The sequence below is a fragment of the Heptranchias perlo genome, chromosome 14 (genome assembly GCF_035084215.1).
Source record: "Heptranchias perlo isolate sHepPer1 chromosome 14, sHepPer1.hap1, whole genome shotgun sequence".
Lineage (NCBI taxonomy): Eukaryota > Metazoa > Chordata > Chondrichthyes > Hexanchiformes > Hexanchidae > Heptranchias > Heptranchias perlo.
The window spans coordinates 15867896-15880752 of record NC_090338.1 but is presented as its reverse complement, the minus strand read 5'-3'; the positions used below and the strand labels follow the sequence as shown (position 1 = coordinate 15880752).

At 51.8% G+C, this 12857-nt stretch overlaps 1 protein-coding gene across 1 annotated transcript in view; it reads right to left on the bottom strand.

Annotated features, from left to right (window-relative positions):
* The window catches only part of LOC137332318 (uncharacterized), a 73758-nt gene extending 60901 nt beyond the window's left edge, over window positions 1-12857 (bottom strand). The window contains exon 1 of the mRNA XM_067996058.1: window positions 12772-12857. The gene's annotated coding sequence lies outside the window, so the exon portion shown is untranslated. The remainder of the gene's footprint in view (window positions 1-12771) is intronic.

Below are 12857 nucleotides of genomic sequence, written 5' to 3'. Positions count from 1 at the left end.
ATCCGAAAGACCGCACCTCCGACAGTTCAGCACTCCCTCAGTACTGCACTGAAATATTGAAATATCAGCCTAGATTATGTGGTCAAGTCTCTGGAGTGGGACTTTAACCAACAATCTTCTGGCTCAGAGACGATACTGCTACCAGTGACCCACGAGAGACACATTGAGCGATAAATTGGACCGTGTAGCACCCATTTGTTTGGCGCAGGACGCCATCTTGATAAATGGGTGGACCTAACAACTGCCGGCAGCATGTAGAGTAGGGAGATCATGATGTGAATCAGTGTGCAACGCTGATTTGAAGCCACCAATGCCATTATGTTCCTCCACACTCCACCCAATGCATTGTCTTAACCTCACACAGCTGAACATGATGTTAAACCACAAGAAGGATCCTACACCAGCGCTATTTAAAGGGATCATGAAGTACTTACAGGGATGTTGCTGGATTATTTCTTCTGGCTGTTGTTGCAATTGTACGTATTTTTGGAGGTTTTCTATATATGGTTAAAGTTTAAGTGAGTAATCTGGATGGTCTTACAGTACTTTTTGTGTCATTTAAAATATTGTGCAGAAAAAAGTTGATTCCAGACATGGGTTGCCTGCTAGGGCTTCCTCTGGGAATTGAACATGACTGGGGGAATGGAGAGAGGCCAAGCTGCTAGAATTGGGGGGAGGAGGAGGAGCAGGGCACTCAGCAGGAGGCCATATCCACAGTGGACTTCAGGGAGCAATTGTCTGACCTCAACTTCAGTGATAACCAATGCATCAGATTCCTTTGGTTCACAAAAGAGGTCATGACTGAAATTTGTCAACTGCTGCAGCCCCAAATGCAGCCTCAAAAGAGGAGGAGGAGGAGGAAATGGGAGAGGAGGAGGTGCAAGGAGAAGAGTAAGAAGAAGAGCCAGGAATCTATGATAACCCAATGTGATGATTTAAGACTGCAAGGTATAATTGCTGTGTTTTCCAAGCTCAATTAGAAGGTAATGAGTTTCAGGCAGATCCTTAGGTCAATTGGAGCTTCTGATTTTTCCTGTGTCTTATTCACTGGAGCAGCTGAACCAAAAGTAGGGGCAGTCTGAAGGGATTCGCAAAATTTCACATGTCCCCCCCGCCGAAGATTTATTGGAGTTATTAAAGAAACCCTGGTGTGACTGTGTTTTAAAAAATCCAGAGTCTCTCAAAATGGCTGCGGTCAGACACATGGCCAAGGGCCTGCAGCATTTGAAATTGGATTCTCGGACAGCTTGGCAGGCTTCGTGTTTCAGACAGGGCTCTTTGAACAATGCAGTTGCATTCACGCCCTGAGGCAAGCCATCAACGTTGCCGGCCTACACAATCAAAATTCGAGCAGGAATAATCCCAAGACTAAGGAGACCCATTAAGGAACATTCGGAACAATGGAAAGCAGTTATGGAACAGATCAGTACAGGTACCAGCCATTAATGTAAATGGGCCAAGATCGGGACCCCTTTTGTCTTACGTTTTCAGCCCAAATCGGACAATGGAGCAAACTAATGAGGCGCGAAAATAACCCATTACCTGGAGGGTATAACTGGGGGCAACCCAGAACCTCTCCCCCTCTTTCTCTTCACCTCGGCCCAGCGTCCTGCTTGCCTGCTAGCAACCAAGAAGGAAGGCCATCCAGTATCCATCGCAACCACATGTCGACGGCAGCAGCAGGGCACAGGGGCCAGGCCTTTTCATCTGCTTCACCGGTGAGCATTATTTTTTTTCTGGCCATCACAAGACAACCTAGCTAGGTGTAAGGGTGGGAGTTAAAGGGGTATTGCTAAAATTGTGATTTTAGAATTTTCCCTCGATGTGTCCGTTTCTTCCACCCCGTTAAGTGTAAGACTGTATTGCATCCATAGCGATTCCTTTTATCTTCTGTATAATACTGTTTACCTTGTAGTTTTAGTTTTCTTATTAATAAACATTGGTTTTCCTTGCACCAATCCACTGGTCTGTTCGTCTGTCCTTATTTCCGCTCGATAAGTCCTGAGCTCAGAATGAGGAAGGGGAAAGCGATTCAAAACCACACAGTGGGCAGGGCAGCTCAGGAAAACATAACTGGCTGACCTACAATAAGCCCCGGAAACAAAACCCCTTACAGAAATGACGAGTCAGGCAGGAGCTCAGGCGAAAGTGTGTAACATGGCAGACAGTGGTGCGGAGGAGGAATCCGCAATGGAGGAAAGGTTGTCTGCCGATGTGTGCGGCAAGGTAAATATCACGAAAAAATGGTTAAAGGCCGAGCGTCCCATAGATGCAGCCATCCAGTGGACAGCAAGTAAACAGTATAAGAAGGGTATTGAGAAGGCGGTCTGGCTCTTGTGTTTTAAAAAGCAGGTCTTAGTACTAGACCGTGCTGTAGCAGTGCAAGCAGCCAAGATTAAGCAGTTGACCCGAGAGCTGCAGGAAAAGACAGCAGCCGAAGAGAAAGGGGTAGCAGCGCTCCAGGCAATAAGCCAAGAAAGGGCACAGATGGCAAGGGACCACCAGGCAAAGGTAGAGCGCCTGGAATACCAGATCACTGAGCTCAAAAGTAGCGCTAGAGGTAGAATGGAACACCTGGAATACCAGGTCAGAGAGGCGAGAGGCAGTGAGGCTAGGTTAATTCATAAGATCCACAGCCTCACGCAAGAACTAAAAGAACAGGAGGAGAAAGTAGGCGAGGTAAAGGCAACAGATAAGCTGGCCTGCGCCCAGAGGTTTGAAGACGCAGATCATGGCCCCTGTAGGCAAGAAATAGAAAGCTTGGGCATGGCCTTAGCGAGGGCGAAGGGCATGGTATGCCTCCTTAGCCCGAAGGTGGGCCAATCGGATTTTACCGGCAACCCAAGCAGGGAAGTCCCACAGGCAGCTCCCAGAACGACACTGGTTAGGGAACCAGAGGCTTCACGGCCACCACCCATTGCCCCGAATTTTCAGGAGGTCTGGCAGCAAGGGGGGTGGTGGAGGATGAAGCATTAGGGGAGACCCAGCAAGCCCTGGTAGATAGACCAGGACCGGGACCAGTGTACCCCCTCTGACAACGAAGGTACGGCCCGCCCGCCGATGGCGAGGACCTAGGGGCCATCCAGAACCAGTTTGTAGTGCCGCAGGGCACCCAACAGCTCAGGGCCATGGTTCGCCATATCCCTAAGCTTACAGTGAAGGGAGACCCCTCTCTACACTTCCGTGAGATAGAGCAGGCAGCGTGCGTTAATGACCGCGATGAAGCAGAACAAGCAAAAATGCTGCTGTTTTCTCTGGGTGGTGACCTCCTCCAAACCTTATCAGATGAGTACAAAAGGGGGCAGTAAGATTACGAGGGTTTAAGGGATGAGATATTGGAGGCCATGGGACTCAATGACGGGAGTCCGTTCGCCCGGGTGGAAAAAACGGTACAGCTCCCCGGGGAGTCCCCACAGGTGTTCACAGACAGGCTGTGGCCAGTCTACCGGAGCGCATGCCCGGGAATGCTAGGGCGGGCATTCCTGAACAGAGACCAATCGGCCCACTGGCTCCGCTGTCTCATGGCAAACCGCCTGCCCCAAATTCGAACTCGTTTGACCCCCGTAGCCCCCAGACCACCGAGGAAACGGTGATCCGCCAGCTCATGATAGCATTTAAAAATATCAGGGGTATCGAGATGCCCCAACCCAAGGGGAAAGTCCACGAGGTTAAACCAGGGGCCCAGCATAAAAGGGAATGGCACCAGGAAGGGAATCGTCCCGCCCAGGCTAAGTTAAACTGCTATGGGTGCGGGAAGGACGGCCACTGGCGCAAAGATTGTAAAAACCCCTGGAAGGACACCAAGGGAAAGAATCCCACCGCCCCAGCCCAAAAGGCAGCGACGGGGGAGGCAGAGACAGGAATTGCCCCCGCTGCCATGGAGGCATTTTTTGAGGCCATGCAATCTTTTATGGCCAGCCAGGGAAAAATAGCAGCCACTACCGGTGTGGTAGCTCCCTCAGCCCCCTCTGATGACGCCCTGAAATGACTAGAGCCCGCGCAGCCTGTCCACCTGTGTGCTCTCCGGTATGATGGATGGAAGAGACCGCTCGTGCAGATGGAGGTAGAGAAGGTTAAAGGGACTTATCTTCTGGATACGGGGGTATCATGCACCGTGATCCACGCAGCTAATCCCACCACCTCACCTCTGTCTAGCGGAGTTCCATACGTTCTATCGGGGTTCACCGGCAAGGAACAGGCGGGAGCATTCTCCAAGCCGCTCTCAATCTGCCTGGGCCCACTCCAGGCAAGGTGGGAAGTGGAGGGAGGAAAGGGGATCCTAGGGGCCGACTTCATCGTGGGCCACGGTATCCTTGTGGATCTCCGCAACCATTGCCTTTGGGGAGCCGACACGGGTGAGGAGAATGGCGTGGTCGTTATCCCAGGAAAAGAAGGGAAGGGAACCCTGTGTACTGTGAAGCCGAAAGGAGGATACGACCTCGGGCTCATGATGGAGGGTGTCCCGGAGGAATTTAAAGCATTCGTGCAGGCTCACCCAGCTGCGTTCGCCATGCACAAACACGACTGCGGGAGGGTCACCGGGTTTGAGGTCAGGGTAGACGGAGACCCCATGACCTGGCCCCAGAAGCAGTATAACTTTCCTAGAGAAGCAGAGCCCGATATGGAGATGGCCATATCCTCGTTGGTGCAGCAGGGAGTGCTGAGGCCCATAGCCACTCATGTTAATTCTCCGCTTTGGCCGGTCAAGAAACCAGACAATTCATGGAGAGCCACGGTGGACTATCGGGTGCTCAACAGCAATATCCCCGCGTGTGCCCCCACAGTGGCAGCAGTTGCCGACCTCATCGGAAGCATTCCAGCATCTGCGACTACGTTCACGGTGCTGGGTATTTCGAATGGGTTTTGGTCAATCCCCTTAAGGAGGGAAGACCAGTATCAGTTCGCTTTTACTTTTAAGGGGCAACAGTATACTTGGAACTGTTTGCCGCAAGGTTTTCATAACAGCCCTAGCATCTTTCACCAGTGCATGGCGAGTAGTTTAAAGGAATTTAGCCAGCCCAGGCAATTGGTGCAGTATGTAGACGACCTGCTCTTGTTTACCGACTCAGTCGGGGAGCATGGCCCGCTACTGGCCGAATTGCTGGAGCTGTTGCAGAGGAAAGGTTTTAAAGTGAACCCTAGGAAAGCGCAGATCGGCCAGCAGGAGGTGAAATTCCTGGGCCTGACCGTCCGCGCAGGGGAACGAGCCATAGACAAGGCTAGGAGGGAAGCGGTCCAAGAGCTACCGGTCCCCAGTACTGTGAGGGGTGTGAGGTCCTTCTTAGGGCTAACGGGGTACTGCAGAGATTTTATTGAGGATTATGCAGCCACGGCAGCCCCTCTGCTCCAACTCCTACGCAAGGGAGTGGAGTGGTCTTGGGATGAGGGGTGCCAGGCAGCATTTGTCCAGCTCAAGAGGGACCTGCAGACCGCACCAGCCCTGGGAGCGATAGATGGAGGGAGAGAGTTCTTTCTGGAGGTAGCGGCCAGCGGGGATAATCTCAGTGCTGTGCTGCTCCAGGAGCGGCACGGCAGGCTAAGACCCGTGGTCTACTCCTCCAGAGTACTCACTGACGTGGAAAAGAGCTACTCAATTTGCGAGCGGCACCTTTTGGCCACGTACTGGGCTGTGAAAAGATCCTCGATCTTCACAGGCACCTCTCCTATCACCCTCCTCACACATCACACGCCCACCCAGATGCTTCGGGATGGGTGGATCAAAGATGGGACAGTCAGCAGTGCCCGCATTGCACGCTGGACCCTACTCCTTTCCCAGATGGATCTGAGGGTGAGGGGCCTTTGCGAGCCAGAGCTCGCGGCTAACATGGTATATCCTGGAACAGCCCATCAGTGTTCCATAGAAGGGGTGTGGGAGGCGAACATTGGACTACGGGCCGGGATACATCCCACAGGCCGTGAGATCTATGTAGACGGTTCCAGCATGGTATCCGCTGGTGAACGTCTCACGGGATGTGGAGTCTATGACCCATCGGCTAACATTGCCTTGGCGATCAAGCTCCCCAGCACCATGAGCGCCCAGCAGGCTGAAATGTCCGTGGTGGTGTACGTGGTTACCCACCCCGAAATCTTCCCCACCCCATACACGAGTTGCTCTGACAGTATGTTCACTTGCAACTTGTGCACGGAATACCTGGCAATCTGGTCCCATCGCGGATATACCTCCGCCGACGGGAGGCCCTTAACAGTAAAACCCCTGCTGGAGAAAATCCTGGCAGCCGTGGGGGAGGAAGGTGAAGTCTTCATCCACAAAGTGAAGGCCCACTCCTCCACAGAACCCCGCAGCCAGGGCAACCAGCAAGCCGACACGCTGGCCAAGGAGGGTGCCCACACCGGCATTTTCTGGGACCCCTATGGGTCCGGGCCCGTGGCGACAGTTAGAGGCAGGGGTGGGATCCAGAGCAGCTTAGGGGTAGCATTAGCCCCGGATCTTAAAACAGTCCAAGCCCAGGACCCTGTCCTGAAAACCGTCACTAGCGCAGTGAGCGAGGGTAGGAGGATAGAAGGCCCTTACGGCGGGGCAGCCCTCTCCATAAGAGAGGGCATGCTGTTCAGGGAAGGACAGTGGGTAGTACCCCAGCATCACCGGAGGGAGTTCCTTCAACTGGCCCATGAAGGGCCGGGAGCAGGACACCCCGGGCCTGAGGCCACCTGGCAGCGGGTGGAGCAGGCGTGATGGTGGCCAGGACTCCGGGAAGATGTCCGCGAGTTCTGCGCTAGCTGTCTTGTGTACGCTGCAAATAACCCCGACCCCCGCAGAAGGAAGGTGCCCATGGGACACGTTAGGAGGGTAGAGGGACCATGGCAGTCGATCCAGATCGACTACATCGGGCCCCTACCCACCGCCCAGGGAGGCTACAAATACTGCCTCGTCCTGGTGGACGTGTTTTCCAAGTGGGTCGAGGCCTTCCCCTGTAGAAAAGCCACAGCATTAGGGACTGCAAGGATCTTGGTACTGGAGGTGTTCTCGCGGTGGGGGCTACCCCAGTTTGTGGAGTCCGACCAGGGAAGCAACTTCACCATCCAGGTCATGCAGAATACACTTATGCTGCTCGGTATTCAGGGGAAGTGGCATGTAGCCCACAATCCACAGTCCTCAGGGATTGTGGAACGCATGAACCGTACCATCAAAGAAAGGCTGAGGAAGGAGACAGCGGACTCGCTCCAAAAATGGGCAGAGATCCTGCCTCTCGTCCTCATGGGGATCCAGGCCAGTCAGTCAAAGAGTACGGGGTATTCCCCGCATGAGCTCATGACCGGTAGGGTCATGAGAACCCCCACCCATGTCCTAGCCCCAGGTCTTACTGAAGGGCGGCTTCAGGAGGTAAACCGAGATAAATTCGCCCGAACACTCCTCGAGCGCCTGAAGCAGATTTACGAACAGGCAGCAGGTAGTATGGGGAAGCAGCATCGGAATAACTGACTGCTGCTCAAGCCTAACAAAAGTCATCAGTGGGAGATAGGGGACCAGGTAATGGTGAGATACAACGCCCGAGTGGGGAGTTTGGAGCCACTGTACATGGGACCCTATAGCATAGTAGATAAAGCCAGCCCCATGGTTTATGCTGTAAAATTGCCCCGGCGGACGAAATGGTTTCATATAAACCAATGTAAGCTGTTTAGATCGGAGGCGAAAAAGCAGGCAGCTGGGATCCAACCCGAGGTTAGAAATCCCCAGCTCCCAGCAGGTCACAGCTCACAGGCAGCACACGCAGGCACAGTCACGTGCGTCAGGGGAGGAGTCACCCAGGCCCCTGTCCAAACCATTCCCCCTCTCTTCTGGGACTCAGGTGGAGAGGAGGAGGAGCCCGAGGCAGGTAGCCCCGCCCCCGACCCAGGTTTTGAACCTGGAGAGGAAGACTCTCAGCCACCGGCAGCAGGCAGCGAAGGGTTGCCTGTCCCCAGCTCAGATTTGGGAAGGGAGGAGCCACAGGGGAAAAGCCCCCAGCCAGCGAGGACTGCGACCCACAGCAAGGGTCCGCTCGCCAGGGTAGCCCCACCAACAGCACTTTCTAGGAGGTCCCCTCGGACACCCCAGCCTAGGAAGGCATGGTCGCCGGCTCCCCAGTTTAAAAGGGCTACCTCCCGCGTTAAAGTTAAGTCGAAAGACAAAGGTCCTCAGCCAGCAGTCGTGGGCTGTGAGGGACCGGAAGTAAAGCTCAGTACAGCCACGCCGCAGGGAGCAGCCTGCAGCAGTCCTGACAGAATTTGAGCTGGCCGCTCGGAGACGGGCGGCGGATGTATATAACCTTAGCAGTTAAGTTTGCAGTTTTAAGTTAAGATGTTTAGGTTAATTATAAGGTGTGGAACCGTAGTGTAATTTTAAGATGGAACCGTTCCAGTGTTGTCTACGTGAGCCGAGGTCGAGGGACCCGCTCACACTTCACCCGAGCCAGGAAGCCTATAGGGGGCCCGGCCAGATGTTCTTTATCTTTTACAGAGAATTAAAGGGAATGTTCGGAGGCGTGATCCTGCTCGCCCTGCCTGGGCTGAGCCTCGCGAGAAGGGGCGACACCGAGGACCACCACATCTTCGGATGCTCCGGAAAAACGGCGCCCCTAGCCTACGATGGGAGTGGCCTACGCGAGGCGGATGAAATTGCCTTGTACACTCATGAGGGGAGCTGGCCCAGATGGCTGGGGTCACATCCGACCCAGTACTCGAGCCAGACCGGTTTTTCATATGGGGAGACCTCCCTCCAGTGCCCGAGGATACGAATTGTCACCCCAAGGATTAGCGTCACCGTGGGAAAAGGAATATGTTTGTCATGTAAAGGCAACATTCCCCTGGATAGGTGGTGGTGGCTTCGAAAATTAAGTAAGGATATGGGGAACCCCAGGGTAGAGTGGGAGAGGTTAGGGAATAATACCCACAGGACCATCACAGGGACCCAGGGAGGGTTAAGTGTGTGCTGGGACAAATGGTGGGAACCGGATCAGGGGATCTATGTCTGTATGTGGGGTTCAGAGAAAGTCTGCCCCACAGGCATTTCCATCATTTTCCACAGCCAGTGGCAATGGATGGACTGGGAATCGCGCCTGAGCGCATGCGCGATCCCATACTCCCCAATCTCGGTTAATGCCACTGAATTAGTAACCCGCCCCCGACAGCCCCTGCCCACGACCGCGACGTCACGTATGATAGTAGAGGGATGCCCCGCCACCACCAAGGGACCAGGGAACGGCTTGGTGCTAGTACCTACAGACCAGGCGCTGTATCAAGGGGTGCACTATGCGGTAGCCTCCGTGATTTTAAACCTCACCGAGGTACACCTACCCGCGTGGTGCCCCACAGAGACCGTGCAGTTGTATCAAGCCCTCTTAAAAGATATGTTCCATTAATTTTATCAGTTTGATTTTTCAGACGTTGACAGAACCAGACTATACACCCACGAGCTTTTGGACGGGATTGGGAGACAAAGAAGGGGTGCTTTTAACGATGTCTTAACTGGTTTTAACATGGGGTCTTCTGTCATCAACAGCTTAGATGACATCGAGCTGCAGACCCAGATTAATGGTTTAAAAACGTAATTAAAGAAAATATTAATCGATGTGAATAAGGTGGTGGGTTCGGAACTGCACTAAGATCAGGCCATGACTCTCCACTTAAAGGAGATCATAGCGGAGCTGGAAAAGCATGCAGAGACGGTGAATGTGCTCATTAGGGAGGATCGGAATGCGTCAGACCAGGAGGCGCAGAATGAAGGGGCATGGTTGCTGGGCGAGGGCCGCAGCAATCTGGAGGATTTAAGCAAGGTTTAGTCCCCTCCTGGATCAGCAACAAACACCTCGCAGCCCTCCACCCTTTTGAGAATACATTAAGTCCGTGCCAGCTCCGCCGAGTTTCTGAGGCCTACCCAGTCCCAGTGGACTGTGGGCGTTCCAACCACACCATCATAGGGATAGTTGTAAGGATGCCAGTCATGGGCGGGACGGCCCGACCCACGCCGGTGTACAGGGTGGACAACATTGGTGTCATTCAGGGGGGTGCACACATTCGTTTTACAGCGGTCCCGCCCACCTCATAAAGTGGGAGCATGCTATGACGGGTACTGACCTCTCGGGGTGCCGGAGCCGGGGATCACACATAATCCTGTGTCCCCAGCATTTGAACGCCTATTCAAAACCGCAGTGCGGGTTCAGAGCTGCTGACGCGAAGCCTATAAACTGCACCATGGAAGCCATGGCACAAGGCCATGTTCCCCCACAGGTGGCGTATATAGGAGGTGGGACATATTGCGTCACCACAGCAGCGTCTCACTACCAGCATGGTCAGCACAGCTGGTGCGCGGTGAGTGACAGCAGTTTCTGCTTTAAACCTGAGGCAGAAGTTCAAGTGGCACAGATACGAATTGTCCCCATCCCTGAACCATCCACTGTTCACCTCACTGTGAAAGAGAATTTCACCAACCTCCAAAAGTATGTAGCCCACTTCGGCTACCAGATCCCCCCTCTCCCAGAACACCTCGTTAAATTATTAAAAGCAGTACTGGTTTCCCAAAAACACTTTTACACGCTGGAACAGAAGACTGTCCAGATAGGGGCCGATATTCTGAGTATTACGACCCCACCCTGGTGGGACATCTTTGAGAATATAGAGGTCCCCTCCTGGATTCGTCTGTCATCGCATGTACTAGTAATCTGTCAGCTCGGGATCGTCCTCTACCTGGTTTGCATCCAGTGTAGGAAAAGGGGTCTCGAGGTAGTAGTTAGAACACAAAGGGTATGGAAGGACCAGTATGCTCGGGTAGACGAAACACCCGTGTGAATTCGGTGATGCATCACTTGCGAGTGATGGCAGCCTGTTTCATTATTTTAATAAAGATGGTCCCTTCCGTTTGTTGTTTTCAATGAGGATTGTTTTCGTTTTGGTGTTGTTTTGAATAAAGATTGTTCTCGTTGTATTTTCATTTTAATAAAGAATGTATAGTATGTGAAATACTGTTTCATCCCAAGTGGTGCAGGGGTATTTGGACCCCTCCGTGCTGGGATTGTTGTAATTCAACCTTTTTCTATCTGAATGCCTGCCGTACACTGGGGCTCTCTCCAAGTAAGGGAATGGATGTGTTGAGGGATTAGGGATAGGTAAATAAAGGGGAGGGTTGTTTGCGACGGTCAGAAACTTTTGCTCACCTTGCATGGACACTTCAAGCAAGTTTAAGTATCCACAGGGGGGACTGAAGGGATTCGCAAAAATTTCACACGTACCCCCCCGAAGATTTGTTGGAGTTATTAAAGAAACCCTGTTGTGACTGTGTTTTAAAAAATCCAGAGTCTCTCAAAATGGCTGCGGTCAGACACATGGCCAAGAGCCTGCAGCATTTGAAATTGGATTCTCGGACAGCTTGGCAGGCTCCGTGTTTCAGACAGGGCTCTTTGAACAATGCAGTTGCATTCAAGCCCTAAGGCAAGCCATCAACGTTGCCGATCAACACAATCAAAATTCGAGCAGGAATAATCCCAGGACTGGGGTGACCCATTAAGGAATATTCGGAACAATGGAAAGCAGTTATGGAACAGATCAGTACAGGTACCGGCCATTAATATAAATGGGCCAAGATCGGGACCCCTTTTGTCTTACGTTTTCACGCCCAGATCGGACAATGGAGCAAACTAATGAGGCGCGAAAATAACCTATTAGTGGGAGGGTATAACTGGGGCGTCCCAGAACCTCTCCACCTCTTTCTCTTCACCTCGGCCCAGTGTCCTGCTTGCCTGCTAGCAACCAAGAAGGAAGGCTGTCCAGTAAACATCGCAACCACGTGTCGACGGCAGCAGCAGGGCACAGGGGCCAGGCCTTTTCATCTGCTTCACCGGTGAGCATTATTTTTTTTCAGGCCATCACAAGACAACCTAGCTAGGTGTAAGGGTGGGAGTTAAAGGGGTATTGCTAGAATTGTGATTTTAGAATTTTCCCTCGATGTGTCCGTTTCTTCCACCCCGGTAAGTGTAAGACTGTATTGCATCCATAGCGATTCCTTTTATCTTCTGTATAATACTGTTTACCTTGTAGTTTTAGTTTTCTTATTAATAAACATTGGTTTTCCTTGCACCAATCCACTGGTCTGTTCGTCTGTCCTTATTACCGCTCGATAAGTCCTGAGCTCAGAATGAGGAAGGGGAAAGCGATTCAAAACCGCACAGCGGGCAGGGCAGCTCAGGAAAACATAACTGGCTGACCTACGATAAGCCCCGGAAACAAAACCCCTTACAAGTCGTCAAGCCGACTCTAAGGTCTGACAATCAAGTTTTTCGATAATGATTCATCTGTTCCCTTACATTTTATTTTTTGACTCTTCTACTTTCTATTTCACTCACAGATGTTTTCAACTAAATTGGGCACCACTGATTCATCAAAGAACTGAAAACCAACAGAACTTTGAAGGATAATGAAAACCTCAAACAGTACAACAGCATCACTTGGGAAACCAGAAAAATCAAATCAAGTTAAATATTAAAATTTTTATATCTACCAGGCAACAAGCAGGACAGCTTAAAATGTGCAAAATGGCAGATGGATGTCATTTACTGTAAGAAACCCCCTTATTGGAGTTTTATGATAAAGGAGATGAAGCCAAATTAATCAGCACTTGATGCCCCTGTTTAGTGTAAAGAGGAACAGGGTGCAACAGAAGAACTGATTTAAAAGAGTAAAAGTTCAAAAAGGGACAAGATCTTTGAGCAATGTGTTCAGTTATTCAAACCACATTTAAATCAATCCTTTATAAAGAAGTATTACAGTAAGATTGCCTACCTTGTGGAGAGACTAATGAAGAAGTCCAGAGACTGAGCAGCAAAACTCCAAGTGCAGCGATGCACAACTGAGGTTCTCAGTCGTTG